Source organism: Cryptomeria japonica, chromosome 9, assembly GCF_030272615.1.
Source record: "Cryptomeria japonica chromosome 9, Sugi_1.0, whole genome shotgun sequence".
Classification (NCBI taxonomy): Eukaryota; Viridiplantae; Streptophyta; class Pinopsida; order Cupressales; family Cupressaceae; genus Cryptomeria; species Cryptomeria japonica.
Window position 1 is genome coordinate 722,028,059 of NC_081413.1, and position 18,531 is coordinate 722,046,589.

Genomic DNA, 18,531 nt, shown 5'->3' on the forward strand with positions numbered 1-18,531 from the left:
TAGACTTAAAAATCAAAATTTTGCATACATCATCACCCAATTAGAATATTTTCATCTAATGTTGTATTGCATGTTTTCCAATAGACTTAAAAATCAAAATTTTGCATACATCATCACCCAATTAGAATATTTTCATCTAATGTTGTATTGCATGTTTTCCAATAGACTTAAAAATCAAACTTTTGTATACATCATCACCCAATTAAAATATATGGTACACAGTTTGTTTCACATTTGAAACATGAACTTATAATTTTATTTTTTGCAAGGAGTCTTGCAAGCTATGAGAAGCTCCAATTTCAAGTTTGGAGGATTTGATGTCAACACAACAATCTAGATTGAATTCAGTAATCCTTGGAACCAATATGCAAGCTTGTAATACAAACAACGTACTTCAATTCCTTGTTTTGTGTATTTTGTATGATGCACTACATGTCAAAAAGAAATAAAAGATTCACAAATCTTCAAAATTTTATGATTGCTCGCTACATTGCTTTAAATAAAAGTACCTATTGACATGCACATTGCACATCAAAATCATTCTATGCACGAAAATTCTCAATTTCTCTAGATGAAAATTTTCAAGTTGAAAATTCTCTAAAGCTTAATTCATTGATTATAATGAATCAATATGTTGGTACTTATATGTTGAAAGTGGACCAAGTGAACGAAGAACAGAAATGTAACCTACGACATATTAATAATTTATATATGTAAGCTACAACATATTAATTATATGTTAAATTTTCTCAATTTTATTTTTAAAATGAATCAAGAGGATGTCGCAATTCATTGACTACTGACAAATGTTTATCAGCAAGTCAAATGTGGTCCAGTCTACCAGAACATGGGGCAACTGAATCTTTCATGTGATTGCAAGTAAATATTTCAGATCTTTTTTGAAACCAAAATTTGTGAAGACTTTAGAGCTTGAGAAAATGACCAGACGGAGAAAAACTTGTACAGACATATGTCCTTTTTACTGTACTGTGCTTGGATCTCTGTTATCTAAAGTGAAAGGAAATCTTGTACCCGAAATTAATAAGAAAGAAAGTCGCCATGAATTCTCAAAACTATTCTTCCTTTGGTCAACTTTCCGCCAAATCAATTTCCACGCGCTCATTAGGAATCTATTGGCAGTTTTAATGAAATGGAGACGCAGAGTGGCGAACCAGAGAGGGACTGTGGCAAGGCCCATAGGAATCTATTGAAAGATGTACTCTGAGGTCACTTCCAAGGCATTCAATGTGATTTGGCAGTAGAAATGAATCCAATTGAAATGAAATGATGATGCAGAGTGGCGAACTAGAGAGAGACAATGGCAAGGCCCACATCTGGTGTTGTCATTACACCTCACATGTTTACCATAATGGTGGTGGTGCCCATCTTGACACAAGCCATGAAATGCCAGAACAGCCCAAGACAGAAGTGGAGCCGACAGATTGGATTTCTGGTGTCCGTTAACCCACAACTTGCAGCTTCACCAAGTCCCAGTAGTACCCGATTCATGTCTTTTGTGCCCCGCCAACTGTAACCTAGTGCTTGCAGGTTCGACGCTATTTCTGGCATTGTCCATTCTGTAAGCAGTTATATTGTGTCAGTACCTCTGAAGATCGTTTCTTGGTCGAAACAAATAAAAACGTCAGTTTGCTTACACAAGTTTCACCCTCCACTCCACTACATGCCCAAAGTGTAATGGAAGCCCTAATTCATAAAACCCTAATTCTCTCCGATTTGAGGATTCTCTCCGGGTGAAAAGAGAGAGGATTTGAAACCCTAATTCATAAAATCCTAATTCTCCGAGGCACCGATATTGGGGATCCTTCCATGGCAATTAGAGACGAGGATTTGAATCCCTAATTGATAAAACCCTCTTTATCTCGAGTACCAGTTTTTGAGGATTCTCTCACGGCAAAAAGAGACGAGGATTTGAAACCCTAATTCATAAAACCCTATTTCTCCCAAGTACCAATTTTGAGGATTCTCTCAACGCGAAAAGAGACGAGGTTTTGAAACCCTACCTATTTCCTTTGCTTAAGGCGCTAACTGCACGGGCAACCAGTGATTTTCCTGTGTGAATGTCAGAGGAGCGAACAGTAGAATTGTCTTCAATGTGTCAATTCACAACCGTACACGTACTCGCCTTGCACTGCAAGGCACGCCTTTCGGCGTATTTATTTGAGGTCCTTCCAGGCTGGAAAGGCATGATGGAACATCTATCTGCATGATTATTTCGAGCTCCATTCATGGTGGAATGAAAACAGCCCACCCATTATAATTGAGTGTTGTTTCATTGATATTGGACAGAATGAGTTCTCACATTATGAATGAGCACGTTTAGTACGTTCCATCTATATTGGAAGGGATTGACTAATGTCCCATTCACCTTACAAATGAATTGAGTAAATTCCATTAATATTGGAAGGGAATGACAACACATTAGGAGTATATATCAATGCGTTCTAAGATACAATTATTGCAAGCTTCACTATATTAGAAAGGAATGAATATTGGAAGGGAATGTCAAGGCAACGTGTTCTAAGATTCAATTATTGCAACCTCCATTATATTAGAAAGGAATGAGTCCATGGGTGCAATTATTATGAGGTCCATCCACATTGAAAGGAAATGAGTCCACATATTATGAATGAGTATGTTTTATTCATATTGGAAGGAATGTCCATGGTCCATTCATATTGAAAGGGAATGAGTCCAAACATTATGAATGAATATGTTTCATCCATATTAGAAGGGAATGAGTACGTTCTATAGGGGAATGGACACAATTATTGTGAGCTTTGTAGGAGAATGTTTATCCGATATTAGTTTGAATTCCATCCACGTAATGAACCTATACATTATGAGTGAATATGTTGTTGTACACACTTCAGAGGAATTCTATTAGCATGATTAATTTGAGGTCCATCCACATTAAAAGGGAAAAAGCCCACACTAGGAATGAGTATGTGTTGGTATGCTTTGCAGGGGAATGCTTATAAACACAATTATTTTGAACTTCATCAACATTGGAAGGGAATGAGCTCAAACATTATTTTAGTACAAAGTAGTGTAGTCTATAAGGGGATGCGTATTGGCATTTGATTATTTAGAGCTCCATCCACATTGGAAGGGAATGAGGCCACACATTATGAATGAGTATGTAGTAACATACTTTGTGGGGAATGCCTATAGATATAATTATTTTGAACTCCATCCACATTGAAAGGGAATGTGCCCACACATTATGAATGAGTATGTAGTAGTGTGCCCTATAGAATAATGCATATTGACATAATTATTTTAAGCTCCACTTACATTGGAAGGGAATGAGCCCACATATTATGAATGAGTATGTAGTAATATACTTTATAGGGAACACCTCTAGATGTAATTATCTTGAACTCCATCCACATTGAAAGGGAATGTGCCCACACATTATGAATTAGTATGTAGTGGTGTGCTCTAAAAAAAATGCATATTGACATAATTATTTCAAGCCCCATCCACATTGGAGGGAATGAGTCCACACTTTATGAGTGAGCAAAATCCAGAAAAATAATTAAGTGGCTTCCAATGAAACATTTTGGGGAAGGCATTATTTGGTAATTAAAAAATAATGTGAAGATTGTTACAACACAATAATGGTATCACTTGTAAATTACTCCATAAGAAACTAAGCAATCCAAAATAAAAACATGGATAAGGAAATAATTTTTTTTAAGCATAAATTTTAGAGGATTTTTGCCAATTATACAAAATAAAGGGTTAAGCATTAATTATTACTAGTGTGGCATGTTGATGGAGTAGAAAATCATTTGGGAAACATAATTGGCATGGCACCAAGCATAAATGGTGAGCACAAAATGAAGTATGGATAGTTGCACTCAATGTATGATTATAAAGGCAAGAAAAGAATTACATTGAAGAGTTCAAGCAATGAGTATAGGTGTCATAACCTAAATTCCTACTCCCTGTTATAATATAATTTTGATTATTTTAAAGCAAACGAAATTGCCATTGTTAATTTATGTTGGATATAATTTTATTATCAATATATTTATGAATTAATATAATTTCCTTGTATTCAAAATTTAAAAGTTTGAGAATCTTTTTATAGAGACAGCAATTACAACTTGATATAACACTCTAGTTCAATGCAAATAAGAGAGGACGATGTCTTCAGCTGCATGGTGAAAGTTACAATAGGGTTCAATCATGACTCTTGCCTCCCACATGCACTTCATGCATTCCCCCTGTTTTGATTATTTATTTTTTCAATTATTAACATTTAAAAATGACCCTTAGTTGTCTTTGAGGGTATCATCAACACTTGCAATGAAAAAAATGGTCCCATACTCTTGTAGATACATGCATGCTATGATACTATTTTTTATGTGAATGTTATTATATCATGTAACTAGTCCTTAGTTGGAACCTATTCACATGTTAAATTACTTAGGACCTAGCTTGCATTTAAGTTAGTTGTCATAAATTTTTAATGTAACTTTTGTCATTTAATAAATTCAAAAGATCATGTTAGTTATCCTAGGTGGCATTCTAGAAGATATGAGGTCATGTTTCATTGTTTAATATTTGTTTTAGGCATTTATCATTATTCATTGGGCATTTAATGTTTGTATCAAGGGTAGTTTTCCCTACATCACACCATGCCTATATATATAGTAACATATCACATTTTCATTTGCATTTAATCAAATTTCATTTCTCTTGTTCATGCAAGCTTATGTTGCAACATTCTCCAATGGTTGGCATCTTTCTAAGTTGATCTTTGAATTTTGCAACTTCATGGTGGATTCTTTATCATTTCAACTTGGCATCAGAGATTTGACCAAGCAAAATCCTTCTATATCAAAGAATTGAGCTTTTTGAATAGAGATTTTATTGTAGGTTTTCAAGGCTTTCGAGTAGGGTTAGTTTGAAAGAGGAAAAGGAATATTCTTCCCCCCCAAGCATAGAGGCAGGAATAAATAGACTATTATGTTGCTCACTAAGTATGATTGCACCTAAAATTGTACCACCATGAATGACAAGGAGCCCTCAATGGGTAGGCTAACTATGTCACATAGTGAGGAGCAACATAATAGGAACTGGAATGTTATTTTAAATTATCATGATGAATATGTCATTCATTGCTAGATGTTATTTTTAACATGCCTGAATCAATGTAATAATGTATTTGTGTTTTCAAAGCTTGACACTCATTAATAGAATGACTATGGGTTTGATGGTATTTACAAAAAGAAGAATTTTGAGAATGTTGTTTATGTTTTCTTCTTCGTTTAGGACAAAGAGGAGATATTAAGTTGGAATTTAGAAGATTGGTAAACACATTTTCTTGTTGTAACTCAAAATTAGAATGAGAAGGTGTGAATTTACAAGACAATGGAGAAGAAGATGTTGACAAAGGAAAGTGTGATTTCTCATGACTTTGTCGCTCACATTCAAGCACTTGTCCATTGCATCCATGTGTATGTTCAAAAGAGGGTTCACTCTTAGGGGGAAAAGAGGCTCAATCAATTTCAAGATTTGTGTTAACAGAAAAAATTAGAATATGAAATTCATGCACCTTAGACTTTCAAGAAAAGGTAGGAGTGAAATCTAAGGACCCCCAATCATCCTCTAAGAGTTATTTAGGAACTTCTTTGGTAGGAGATGGTGTATTTGAGTGAATTGAATAGAGGATTGTAGGAACTAAGAAAACATATGACGGTCCACTTATGTTATCATCAACTACCTCATTAGTATATGTGTAAGGCACAACATGATAATCAGGAAGAATTTTTGGTTTCCTAGGAACATGAATGGAATTGATTTGATTTTTGTTAGGCTCTTGATTTTTGGGAGAGAGAGAATTATGATGAGAAATAATATCATCCTCTTGTTCTAAGGTATATTTATGTTCAAGACATTCATTAGGAAAAGGACTATCATATGTAATTAATGCTTCATCTTTAGAGAGAAGATCATGAAAAGAAGGTATGGTATCATTAGGATAAGTACTCATAATATCATCCTCTTATACCAAATAATCCTTATGAGGGAGGTACTTTTTAGGAGAAGAAGGAACACAATTCTCCAAAGATTCATCTTTAGGAGGGATATCTTTGAAAGAAGTGTTCATATTCCCTTTTAGCACCAATGTGCCCTCATTAATGAGATCAATTTTGGGAGAGGGTAAATCATAGGTACGAATGAAAGGGAGAACTAAATTATCATCATATGAATGAAAGGGAACATCATAAACATCTTTAATGTAACTTGAAATTGAATTAGCAAACAAGATAAGAACTCCATACACTCTTACGATCAAACAAGAAACTCATATGTCGTTTTACCATAATAATGTTCATCCCATACATGCATAAAAAACTGAATAAGGAGGGAAAATGGAATTTGAATTGCAAATTTGAAATTTTAATTGTAAATTTGAAATTGTGAAATTTGAATTTGAAATTTGAAACTTGCAAAATAATTGAATAATTCAAAATTCTAGGAAAAATGACTATTCAATTAAATGAAAAAATTGATTGAAAGAATAATAATGCAACCTCCTAGGAAATTGAAATTAGGATCATGTAAAAAAAAAAAACCTCTTAATTTAAAATTTAAAATTATCCAAAAGAGATTGAAAATTAAAATTAGGGCCTATTGAAAAACCTCTTAATTTTAAAAATTGAAAGTTGTTGAAATTTTGAAATTTAAAATCGGGGCTATTCTTAATTAACCACTTAATTTTAAACTATATATTGAAAATTGAAATGTTGAAAGTGACGATTGTTTTTTTTAGAGGGATCAAAATTCGACAAAATCAACCAATCTTCTAGATTTAAGCAATCAAATACAATCATAACAGTCTCCCGAAATTTCGGGAAAAAAGTCAAGGACTGGGTTGAAGTTGCACTCAATCCTCCCAACTTTTTTAGAAATTTTCAGGGATGAAAGCTATGATGATTTGAGAGCTAACCCCCCAAAAATGATTGATTTTATGATCTCTAGATATGTGAAATTAAAGTTTGAATGTCAAAATAGGACCCTATTAGGGTTTTGAAAAAATATAAGAAATTGAATTGCAAATTTGCAAAAGGTCAAACCTACTGAATAGGGCCACCTTGAATAATAGTTAGAAAATTGAAATTGGTTGAAATTGATTGAAATTTGCACAATATCCAATTAAATTTGAAAATTAGGGTTTTAAGACCTAACCACTGAATTTTGAATTTGAAATTTTGAAATTTGGGAAAAGGAGGGAAATTGAAAATTTGAATTTTAGGCAAGAAGACAAGTCTGAAAACAGTCACAAATCTGAAAATTAAATGTAAATCCAACTTTTGCTCAAGTTCAAGTTAAAGTTTGAAAATTAGGGTTTTTACAATTAACCATTTAATTTTGTAAACTTGATTTGCAAATTGAACAAGACAATGAAAGAATTGAATTTGATAAGCAATGTAATTTTCAGATTCAAGATAATAAAGAACATTTTTTGTAAAATACAAGTTCAATGTAAAACATGTAAGACGTCAGGTTCACCAAAATGTAAAGTGGAAAATTGACCCCTAGTGATTCCCCACCTAGGAGAGAGAAAGGAAATCACTAGGATGATTTTCACTTGGGAGATACTTTACAATCTAAAGAGGGGTTGAATTCACTAGATCCAAACCCTAGAGTGAATAAGGATCTCAAGACTAAGTGAATTGCAAGGGTACAATGCAATTAACCCTCTTTTGTAAGTAGAAGGGTTGACTTGTTGACTATGCAAAAAATGAAGACAAAATGGGTGAAATAAGGAGCTACCAATTCAAGATCATGATGTAACTTCGGATTTGAGGTATTTAGACTGATATGGACCTACCCTGCAAATTTGGAGAAAATTCATCAGGACTAAGTTGAAATTGCACCCGGTCCCCTGAAAAATCTGCGAGTCAAAAAGGGTTTTTTTGTCTCTGAAAATGAAGACTAAACCTACAATTATAGCCATGCACCTGCAACCTACACACAGAAAAGAGGGGAAGAAGGGTTGTGGATAGGGGTTTGCCTTAGTCAAACCTCAGTTGAGGAATCAATCTTGAAAGAAAGTAATTGCAAATGCTTAAATATAAATAATAGAAATGTATACCTTGTAGATTTGCAATTTGTTGATGATGGTTGCTTTGCTTCTTGAATGCAATCACAAGTGTTGCATGAAATGGCATGTGACATGACAAAACCTTAACACACACACCCACATACTTGCAAATGAATGTTGTAATGTTGCTCCAATGGATGAATGAAGAAGACACATGAAGAAGAAGAAGACTTGATGAAAGCTTGAAGACTTGAATGCTTCATGACAATAATGGAGACCTTCCACTTGTTTTCCCAGTTTTAACTTATCTTTTCTTATCGTTGTATATCTTCGCCTATGCAAATGAGAGGATTATATCCCCTTTTATACTTGCCTACGAGAATTATTTTTCATCTCGCCGAAGGCTGACATAGGGGAAATTAGATCCCGAAGAGTGAATTAGGTCCAAGGATCAGATGGACCCATTTTAGAGCCACCCAAAGAGGGAGGACACTACCCTATTTTTGGGCTTGGACAGGGTCACAAGGTGATGTAGGTGCCGAAATAGGAGAATTTTTGGAGTGACAATGCAGAGAGGGGTCCCAATTGAGTAGGGAAATGCAGTCGCTAGGGTGAGGACCTAAAATGCGGTCAAAATTGCAAGGGTCACAATTTTATGACGCTACAGGTGCAAAATGGTTACATTGATTGTTGTTGATCCATCTTTGAAGCCATGATTGGTAGTCAAGCCTTATCCATTTGTGGCTATGTGAGTGACAAGGAAGGAGCCTTTTCGAGGGTTCCAGTAGATGTAGTTTACACTGAGGATGTTATTGCTTATATTCGCATGCCTTTGATAGAGGTAAGCCATGTAAAATTTAATAATTTGTGGAAGCAGTTAATAGAGGATGATTTTATGAAATACAAACCCCTATACAAGCACATTCTAGAGCTAGGTTTGAACATTTGGAAATATTTCCCTGACTTTAGCTACAAACATGCATGGATTCATATTATTTTACGAATTCACGATGATGTGATGTATCTTGACTAGCCTCATAGAATCGTGAAGAATGCAAATAGGGCCTTAACTGGGTTGTTCTCGACTGACACTATCTTAGTGATGAGGACAGTAAAGAAAAAAATAGTAGCATAGTTAACTGGTTCAATATTTGATAAGAGATCAATGATAGAAGAAGATATAGTTAATTTGGGTGTCAAGTATGTTACAAAGGGAGTAGCATATTAGGTTTACTTTTGGAACTGGGAGGATTCTACTAACACTACCGCAATGTATGTTGCATATCAGATGGTGATTTAGGGTGAAAAGGTTGATTTGTGTAAGCTTTTGAGAAACCAATTGGTAGACAACCTTCAAAAGATCAAGAGTGCAAAGTGTAGACACATAAATCCGTCCACTTAATTAAATGAATATTTAGTATTTATTTGATTATTTAACCATCGATCAATAATTAATTAAATTAATATTTAATTAATTCATCTTAACCCTCTTCTCTTATTAATTAAATAAATTATTTGATTTAATTCACTTAACCAAATTCAGACCATTAATTAAATAAATAAATCATATTTATTTAATTAAATCTTTTCTCACATTTAAATAAATTATTTATTTATTTAAATCCCCCAAAATCCCATCTCTCACATTTAAATAAATTAACATTTATTTAAATCACCTTTATCCTCCACCCAATTGCATTTTCCTACAAGTGCAAGTTGCACAACTATTTTAAATAAATAAATAATTTATTTATAATCCTATTTATCCTCACCCACTTGAAACCTTTAATGGTTTCCCTTAAAGTCTTCAAACTTAATGGCTTCCTTCTAGAGTCTTCTTAAGCCTTTAATGGTTTCCCTCAAAGTCTTCAAGCATTTAATGCTTTATCTTCCTTTTTCTCACGTAAATAAATTTAGATTTATTTATATCTATCCAAATGCAAATTACACCATTTAATTAAAATAAATGATTTTATTTTAATTGAAAACCCAAAATTCCTCTCACTTGCATTCTCCTACAAAATCCACTTGCATGCCTAAATCCCTTCTAGATCCTTCTAACTCCTTCTAATTAGCCTAATCCTATCCTAATCATTGTCACATTCCTAAATAAAAGGAAGTCACTTTTCAAAAACCTCCAAAGTCTTCAATAACAATTAAAGGTTTTATGTTTCAAATGGTTAACCTCTAAAGTCTTCCAAACCATTAAAGGTTCTTACATAACCATTTATGGTTAACTCACCTTTTACCTTTGGTTAAAGACTTTCCTCTAACTTAACCATCCTTTTGACTCATGGGTCTCTTCAAAGCATTTATTTCTTTGACTAAGGTAACCATTTAACCCTTGCACATTCAATTATCCCTTGGGTAAAAGGAGCATCCATTAACCTAACCCTAACCCAACCCCCTAGGGTAACCATCATGTCCCCTCAAGAATTTAATGCTCCTTATCTCTCCTCTCAAACCTCCTCATGATGACACTTGTCAACATGGGATTGGGTTGAAAGTCTCACATGGATTGAATATCTTTCAATCCCAACCCTTGTTAATATTGCTCAATCTTAACCCTTCATTTCCCCATTTTTTCTATAAATAGAACCCTTCTCCTCAAGCAAAGAGGGAACCATTAGAGTATTGTTGTTATACTGGTATTAGCATAGAGCTTTTTCATAGCATCACTATCTACACTTGCATAACATTTGCTTATCATATTCAACCATCTTGAATCTCCATATGGTATCCATGGCTAGTGCTAAAAGCTGAGAGCTACACTCATGTGGAACTTGGAAAGGAGAGGAACAAGGGAGGAGCAACTATGAGCATCTTGATTAGCATTTGGAGGAGTATAATTTATCTATTCTATGTTTGTATGCTTTCTATTTCATGCTTAATATCTCTCTTGATATGCTTGTTTAGGATAATCTTTTGTTGCTAACATTAACGTTTGTTTCTTGTGCTCTTGTGCGTGTTGCCATCAAACAGATTTTTTAATCCTTTTTGCAGAGCATCACAAAGTATTCATTTAGGTATGGGTTCCTGATTGGGTAAGTGCACAAAGATGGTGGTAAAAAAGGGGGGTATAAGTGGACACTTTTTTTCTGAAATCAAGTGAACTTGAACTTGGAGGCAAAATTTGAAAGTCATCCACTCAAGATATGAAGATAATCAAAAAACAAATATTGTAGTACTCTGAATCTAGTTTTCAAACTACTAAACTTTTTCAAAATTGGATAAGATTAAGGGGGTCAAATCCTTCGCGCACGAAAAAATGACCCTGATTTTTTCTAAAAAACATAACATAGTGTCTGACGTGCGCATCAAAAAAGTCATAGTTAGATTTAGTATTTTGAAAAATCCTTTGGCAAAAAGATAGTTAAGAGTGAGCACTAGAAGATGCGTATTTTTTTGTAATTTTTTGTTGAATATTTTGTTTTTATGATTTTTCCAATCGAGCACATCCTGAAAATTAGGTACCTGTTCGTGCGCGAAGCATAAGTTGTACTAAATAAATTGAAAATATAAATTGTAAAGAATCAAGTGCACTACAATAATATATCAATTTTTTTAAATTTGGATATGTATATCAAAAGTTATTCAAAAAATGGTGCACCTATGTCTGTGAGAACTATGGAGACACCGGTAAAAGAAATTCAATAATAATGTTATTGTTGTTCAAATTGAAAAACCATTATATGGTTAGAAAGCTCAGAAGATGGGTGAAATTATGGTGGCAATTTAAGAAATACCCACTTGATGAAGTGTAAACGTGATGATGACAAAGTCGATAAACCAAGTTGATAAAATAAAACATGTAAAAAACGAGAGAAATGGAATGAAATCAAACTTCCAATCCGTAGCTTTGTCATCTAGGCCTATTTCCAAGCCTAAACATTCAAAAGCGCGTACGGGGGTACTTATAGTGTAAGTAGTGCGTACGCACTACTTTCCCTATAAACAACACGTATGTGCTATCTTTACTATAAATAGCATGTACGCACTATTGTATAATATGATATTCTATATATAATATGTGTATATACGTATAATATATGTAATATATAATATGTGTATAATATGATATTGTATATATAATATGTTTATATACATATAATATATGTATATATATAATATATTAAACAAATATATACACATGTAAGTGTATTGTCTCCCCCTCTCAAACGCATACAAGGTGCCTCTCTCTCTCTCTCTCTCTCTCTCTCTCTCTCTCTCTCTCTCCCCTCTTCTCCCTTCCTCCATACCCCATCCCTCTTTCTCTTCTTCTCTCCCTCCCTCCCTCCATACCCCACTACAACTGTGTCTACACTTCTATAGAAGTAAGTGAATTTATTTCTTGCAACTTCCTCTTTGATTTTTATCATGTATCCTCTCCTAAAAAAATTGACTAATGGATTTGTGTGTATATTGAATAGGAGGAATAGGGTTTGAAATTGAACCACGAGTGTATTACCGTGACAAACAAGGAAACCTGTAGCAATATTCTTCTTGAATGTGTTTTTAATGAGCAGAGCAGATGTGGAAAATAGTGTCAACAAAGCAACATGATGAGTCAGAGTACATGCAATATGTTTTTCAGAAGAAAACAACAGGTAGGAAGAGAAAGAGGGAGAGTAACACATATGATGTCCTGTAGAATGATAGTGGTGGGTATGCGAGAGTTCCCATGTTGTTACACAACGCCTGCCACCTAAAGAAATTGAAGTTTGTTGTATGCATGGCAGTGGTAGTATATGATGATCATCACTTATCAAACAACTTTGAACGGTACATACCCATGAAAGAAATCAAGTGTGTAATTCCTATAGTCACAATCAAGATCAGTCTTATAACCTTGCAAATTTAATAGCATCATATGTTTTAGAGCTTAGGCAGTACTCTTAGGGTTAGGTCAAGCTCTTACACTTGCTTTTTAGTGAAGCCTCATTGTTTTTTCGCTTGGAGTCTTGTTGTATGATGTTCTATTCATAACTTTAAATTTAATATATCATTTTATTAGCCCACCATATGACCCCTTAGGTGTCATTAGAGGTCGTATTGTTTCCTAAACCCCTTAAGACCCCTCCTCTTTCCCTCCCCCTACTCTCCCCCCCCTCTCTCTCTCTCTCTCTCTCTCTCTCTCTCTCTCTCTCTCTCTCTCTCTCTACCTCTCTCCCTCTCTCCTTCTCCCTTCCTCCATACCCCTTCTTCTCTCTCTCTCTCTCCCTCCCTCCCTCTACCTCTCCCTCTCTCTCTCTCCCTCTCCCTCCTTCCCTCTCTCTCTCTCCCTTCCTCCATACCCCTTCTTCTCTCCCACCCCCCTCTTCTCTCTCTCTCTCTCTCTCTCTCTCTCTCTCTCTCTCTCTCTCTCTCTCTCTCTCTCCCTCTCTCTCTCTCTCTCTCCCCCTCTCCCTCCTTCCCTCTCTCCCTCTCCCTTCCTCCATACCCCTTCTTTTCTCCCACCCTCTCACCCTCTCTCACCCTCTCTCTCTCTCTCTCTCTCTCTCTCTCTCTCTCTACCTCCCCCCTCTTCTCTCCCTCTCTCCCTCCCTCTACCTCTCCCTCCCCCCTCCCTCTCCTCTCCCTCCCTCTCCCTCCCTCTTCTCTCTCCCTCCCTCCCTCTACCTCTCTCCCTCTCTCTCCCTCTCCCTCCTTCCCTCTCTCCCTCTCCCTTCCTCCATACCCCTTCTTCTCTCCCACCCCCCCTCTTCTCTCTCTTTCTCTCCCTCCCTCTACCTCTCTCCCTCTCTCTACCTTCCCTCCCCCCTCTTCTCTCCCTCTCTCCCTCCCTCTACCTCTCCCTTCCCCCCTCTTCTCTCCCTCTCTCCCTCTCTCTCCCTCTCCTCTCCCTCCCTCCCTCTCCCTCCCCCTCTCTCTTCTCTCCCTCCCTCTCTCTCTCTCTCTCTCTCTCTCTCTCTCTCTCTCTCTCCTCTCTCTCTTCTCTCTCTCTCTCTCTCTCTCCCTTCCCCCCTCTTCTCTCCCTCTCTCCCTCTCTCTCCCTCTCCCTCTCTCTCTCTCTCTCCCTCTCTCTCTCTCTCTCTCTCTCCCTTTTCATTCACATCTTTTCTACTACCAATAGCGCGTATGGGGTACTGAAACTATTAGTTCACTGCCCTGCTATAACTTTTTTAAGGCAAAGGAGCGCGTACGTGGTACTTATTACTCAAAAGAACATACAGGCTACTATTCCCATTATTTGTTACCCTGCGATAACAATTTTTAGGCTTAGTAGCGCGTATGCGCTACTTATCAGTCCAGAATGGGAAAAAAGAATACTGTTGGGCTTGTCAACATTTTATGGTCTAACAATGTGTACGCAGTTATTAATGTAGTGTGTATGAGGTTTATAGACATAGTTTTAGTTGCCCAAGAGCCTCAACGACCTCAAAAGAATTTTTTGAGGTCGTTGAAGGCCCCACTGGAACTGTGTCTGCACTTCTATCACCGTTGTATACATAAAAGTAAGTGATTTTTTTGTTTTTGCATGATTTCAAATGATTGAATTGTTGTTTTTATTAGTTTTTTATTTTTGCATGGTTTCAAATGATTTAATTGTGATTGTTTAATAGTTTGATTCCAAAAAATAGTGATAAGATGCATATTTATGGTTATTTGTTTATTTATGAACTTTTCTTTACATATATATGTAATATGATTCTATTTAGGTCAACCGATATCAACCATGGGAAAGAACAAGTGAGGAATGATGGAACAATGAGAGGCTCAAAAGGAAAGACAAAGGCAACGTATGAAGAAATTGCATGACATAAGAACAATGGGAGAAGAAGGTATGTCATCCTCAACATCTCAATTCGATTTACTAAACGAATATAATGCACCTAATTCAATTGAAGAAGAAACATTTGATAATTTACCGTTTGAACCTAATGCAATTGAAGAAGATATCACATTGAATAATCAGTTAAATGATGAACATATTACACCTTCTCTACTTGATGAATTGAATGTACATAATGCACCGATGTTAACACCTCCTAGAATCATTCGTAGGAAACCAAAGTATCTAATTGACATTGATGAGAATATATTGAAGTCAATGCCCAATAAAATGAATGAACAAACTTGTAGGAGAATGGTTAAAAGAATATGGAAAAACTATTTTAAAAAATTAAATCAAACCGCAAGATGTCAATTAATTGTTCAAATGATTAAAAATTTGAATTTTAGAGAGACAATGAAAATTCTAGGCCTAAGATCATCTTAAAGTAATAGTGAAAGAACTATTGCCAAAAATTTATTTGATGCATATCAATCTATTGGTTCAAAATCACATAGTAAAGATTCTAATGCTACTCGACGTGTCATTACATCAACCATAATGAGCAAGAAAATAAAAAAAGATCGTTTGATAAGCAAAACAAGTAAGTCATTAAATGTTAGTAGAACAACATTAAGTAAAGCATTAAAGAGGAGGGAACAAATAAAGGATCCTAACAATAATTCTCTTTGGGCATTCTCGGGTAGACTACCACACAAAGACAAGGTTGTTGTTGATGCACTAAAATCATTAATTAAATTATTTTTGGCATGACAACACAAGAGCATCACCCAACCAAAGAGATGTTGTTAGAAGGTGAATTGGGTCTAAAAATCGTGAGCCACATGCGAAACACTATTTGGATATGACTCAAACCAAATTCTATGAAAGATTCCTTCAAAAGTTTCCTCAAATAAAAATTTCTCAAAGATTTTTTGAAATGGAAAAACCTTTTTATATTAAGATTAATCATGTATGCACCACATGTTGTTGTAGGATGCATATTGAATTTTCCATGCATTATGATATTTTTCGTCATATTTGTTCTACTTTGCACACTAACAATGTTTTGCAGGAATGTAATATAGAAGCACCTCCTAAGTTGGCAAGAGAATTTATTTCAAGTGTGCTATGTAATAGACATGATGGTTGCATTTATTATAAGATGCCTTGTTTGGAAGGTTCTTGTGCTATATGTGGTGGTTTGCAGTGTTTACCAAGATGCATACATTTGGAGAGCACACATGAAATTGGTACAAAACTAGTTTCTTTCGGAAAATACAAGACAATCACATATGGAGTTAAAGATAGAAAAGATTTGAAGAGATGTGAGCTAGTGAAAAATGATATATGTGTAGCTCAATTTATGAAAATGTTTCAAGAGAAACTAGTTTATGAGTACATAATGCATACACATAGAGCTCAATGGTTAGATGAGCAATTCAAGTTATGTAAGGACACATTTCCTCTTGGTACCATTATCTCTATCATTGATTTCGCTAAAAATTATACACTACAACCTCAAAATGAAGTGCAATCCATGTATTATCACTCTACACAAATTTCTATTTTTGTACACATAGCATTCATGCATGTAGATGATAGCACAAAGGAGGATAGAAAGGTTGTAAGAGAGTATCACTTCTACATAAGTGATGATCGTACTCATTCATCGAAGTTTGTACAAGGATGCTTTAAATTTTTCTATGATAGTTTAAGGGAAAGGAACATACGATATAACCAACACTTAATATGGTCAGATAATTGCACCGCACAATTCAAGAATGCAAGGATGTTTTATTGGTTGACAAGGATGCATGTGACAAGCGGTGTACAACATTTTTGGAATTTCACTGAGGCTGGACATGGTAAGGGAGAGCATGAAGGTACGGGAGCATGTGTGAAAAGAGCCCTAGCCAGGGAAGAATTGAAGTACGAAGATAGTGCTGAGTTGGTAGATGCAGAAACAATTGTGCGATGGTGTAAGTCTACGATGGGTCTAGGTAATCCAGGTACGTAATTGGTTCGTAGATATTTTTGGTTGATCACTGAACCTAACATTGCAAAACTATCTAGATTGTTGTACAATTGCAGGATCAAGTGACATGCACTCATTTATGAGTTCAAATTCAAGTTCACTGGTAATTTATACGAGACAGATGGTATGTTTTTGCTCTTCATTCATGTATTGTTTGTGGGAAGAATGTGAATCACAAGAGTGGGTTGACAAATGGTCTTGTAGACCATTGGTTCCCATTGATTCATATCAAATCCCCAAAGCACTACAATTGAGCCAGATGGAGACATCAGTGGATTTTGACCATGTATCCGACCTAGTGGATTCAGGTGATTTTTGCAAGTATTCTTTTTGGTTCATTTTGTTGTACATCATACTTTATTTTTGGTATTAATTAACACTTTATAAAATGCAAGTCATGTGTATGCAGTTGTTGCAGAAGAGAACAATGAAGAAGGAACAAATTACTATTTGTGTCGTTGTGTTGAGCCTAAAAGAAAATTGACAACCACAATCATTGATCGAGAGGGTATTGAGTACCCACTAGGGTCTGTTGTCGTGACAGGAACATGGCTTCGGAGATACCCTATCAAGAATTATGATGTTTGGTTGTTCGAGGACTTTGAAACACACAGACATATTCTTCATTTCTCTAACCTTGTTGTTGCATCAAATATTCATTTGATGAAGTATCGTGGTAGACCTCATAATAAGATTTTATGGAAAGTTCGTGAATCTGACCACGAGGCAATACTTGACACAATACGGGTTAGAGCTGATCCTGAAGGCTCACTTGATTGATTCTACGGTTCAGAGTAGAATGATTTTGAGAATTTTGTATAAATCATCGACGAATTGTTCTATATTCATTTTTTGTATATATAAATGCCCATGAGCTGATTTTTACATGTTTAGGGGCATAATTTTGTATATTTAAGTGGCAATGAGCTGATTTGTACATATGTACATGCCAAATTTTGTGTATTAAAATGGTGAGCTAAATCGCACATATTATAATGCCAAATTTTGTATAAAAGCCCATGAGATGATTTGTATATTAAAATGGTGATGAGCTGAATCACACATATTGTAATGCCAAATTTTGTATAAAAGCCCATGAGATGATTTGTAAGACAATTTTTTGTATAATCATAGATTTGAGTCATTATCGGGTCATAGGGGTCATAGATTGAGACTAGATAAAATTTGAGCAAAAATTGTCATTGTTGTCAAAAAAATTGTCAAAAAAGTTGTCAAGCAACTTCTACATTGCGTCAGTAGGGTATGATTCTCGACTTTCTGGTGCTTTGGGATGCACGACAGAGGTAGGCCTAGAATAAAATTGCCCACCCGGACACGCTCGTGATGTCGGTTTGTGCATACGATGAATTGAATCAATTCTAGCCAATCTTGCAACTTTTCATTGCATGCAACTGACAGTTTTTGGAGCAGGAAAAAAAATGCTACTAATTGAAAATGGCTCCGAGTCATCGAAACCCGAGATAGGACATTGTAGAGGAGCCTCATGCAACCCCACTGGATCAAACGGATCGACCATATGTGTCATGGATTGGAAGAAACAATCTGTCAAATTTTGATAATTTTTTGGACTCAGGGCACTTGAGAGATCGCATCGGTACGGTATGACTCTTGATGCTC

The 18,531-nt window shown here is 35.4% G+C and overlaps 1 long non-coding RNA gene across 1 annotated transcript; it reads right to left on the reverse strand.

Annotated features, from left to right (window-relative positions):
• Window positions 1-737: 737 nt before the first annotated feature.
• Window positions 738-2,374, reverse strand: LOC131073790 (uncharacterized). Its single transcript, XR_009112991.2, has 2 exons — window positions 2,022-2,374; window positions 738-1,577 (listed from the first exon to the last, which is right to left on the reverse strand). It is a non-coding gene; the product is annotated as an uncharacterized LOC131073790 (long non-coding RNA).
• Between the last annotated feature and the right edge of the window lie 16,157 nt (window positions 2,375-18,531).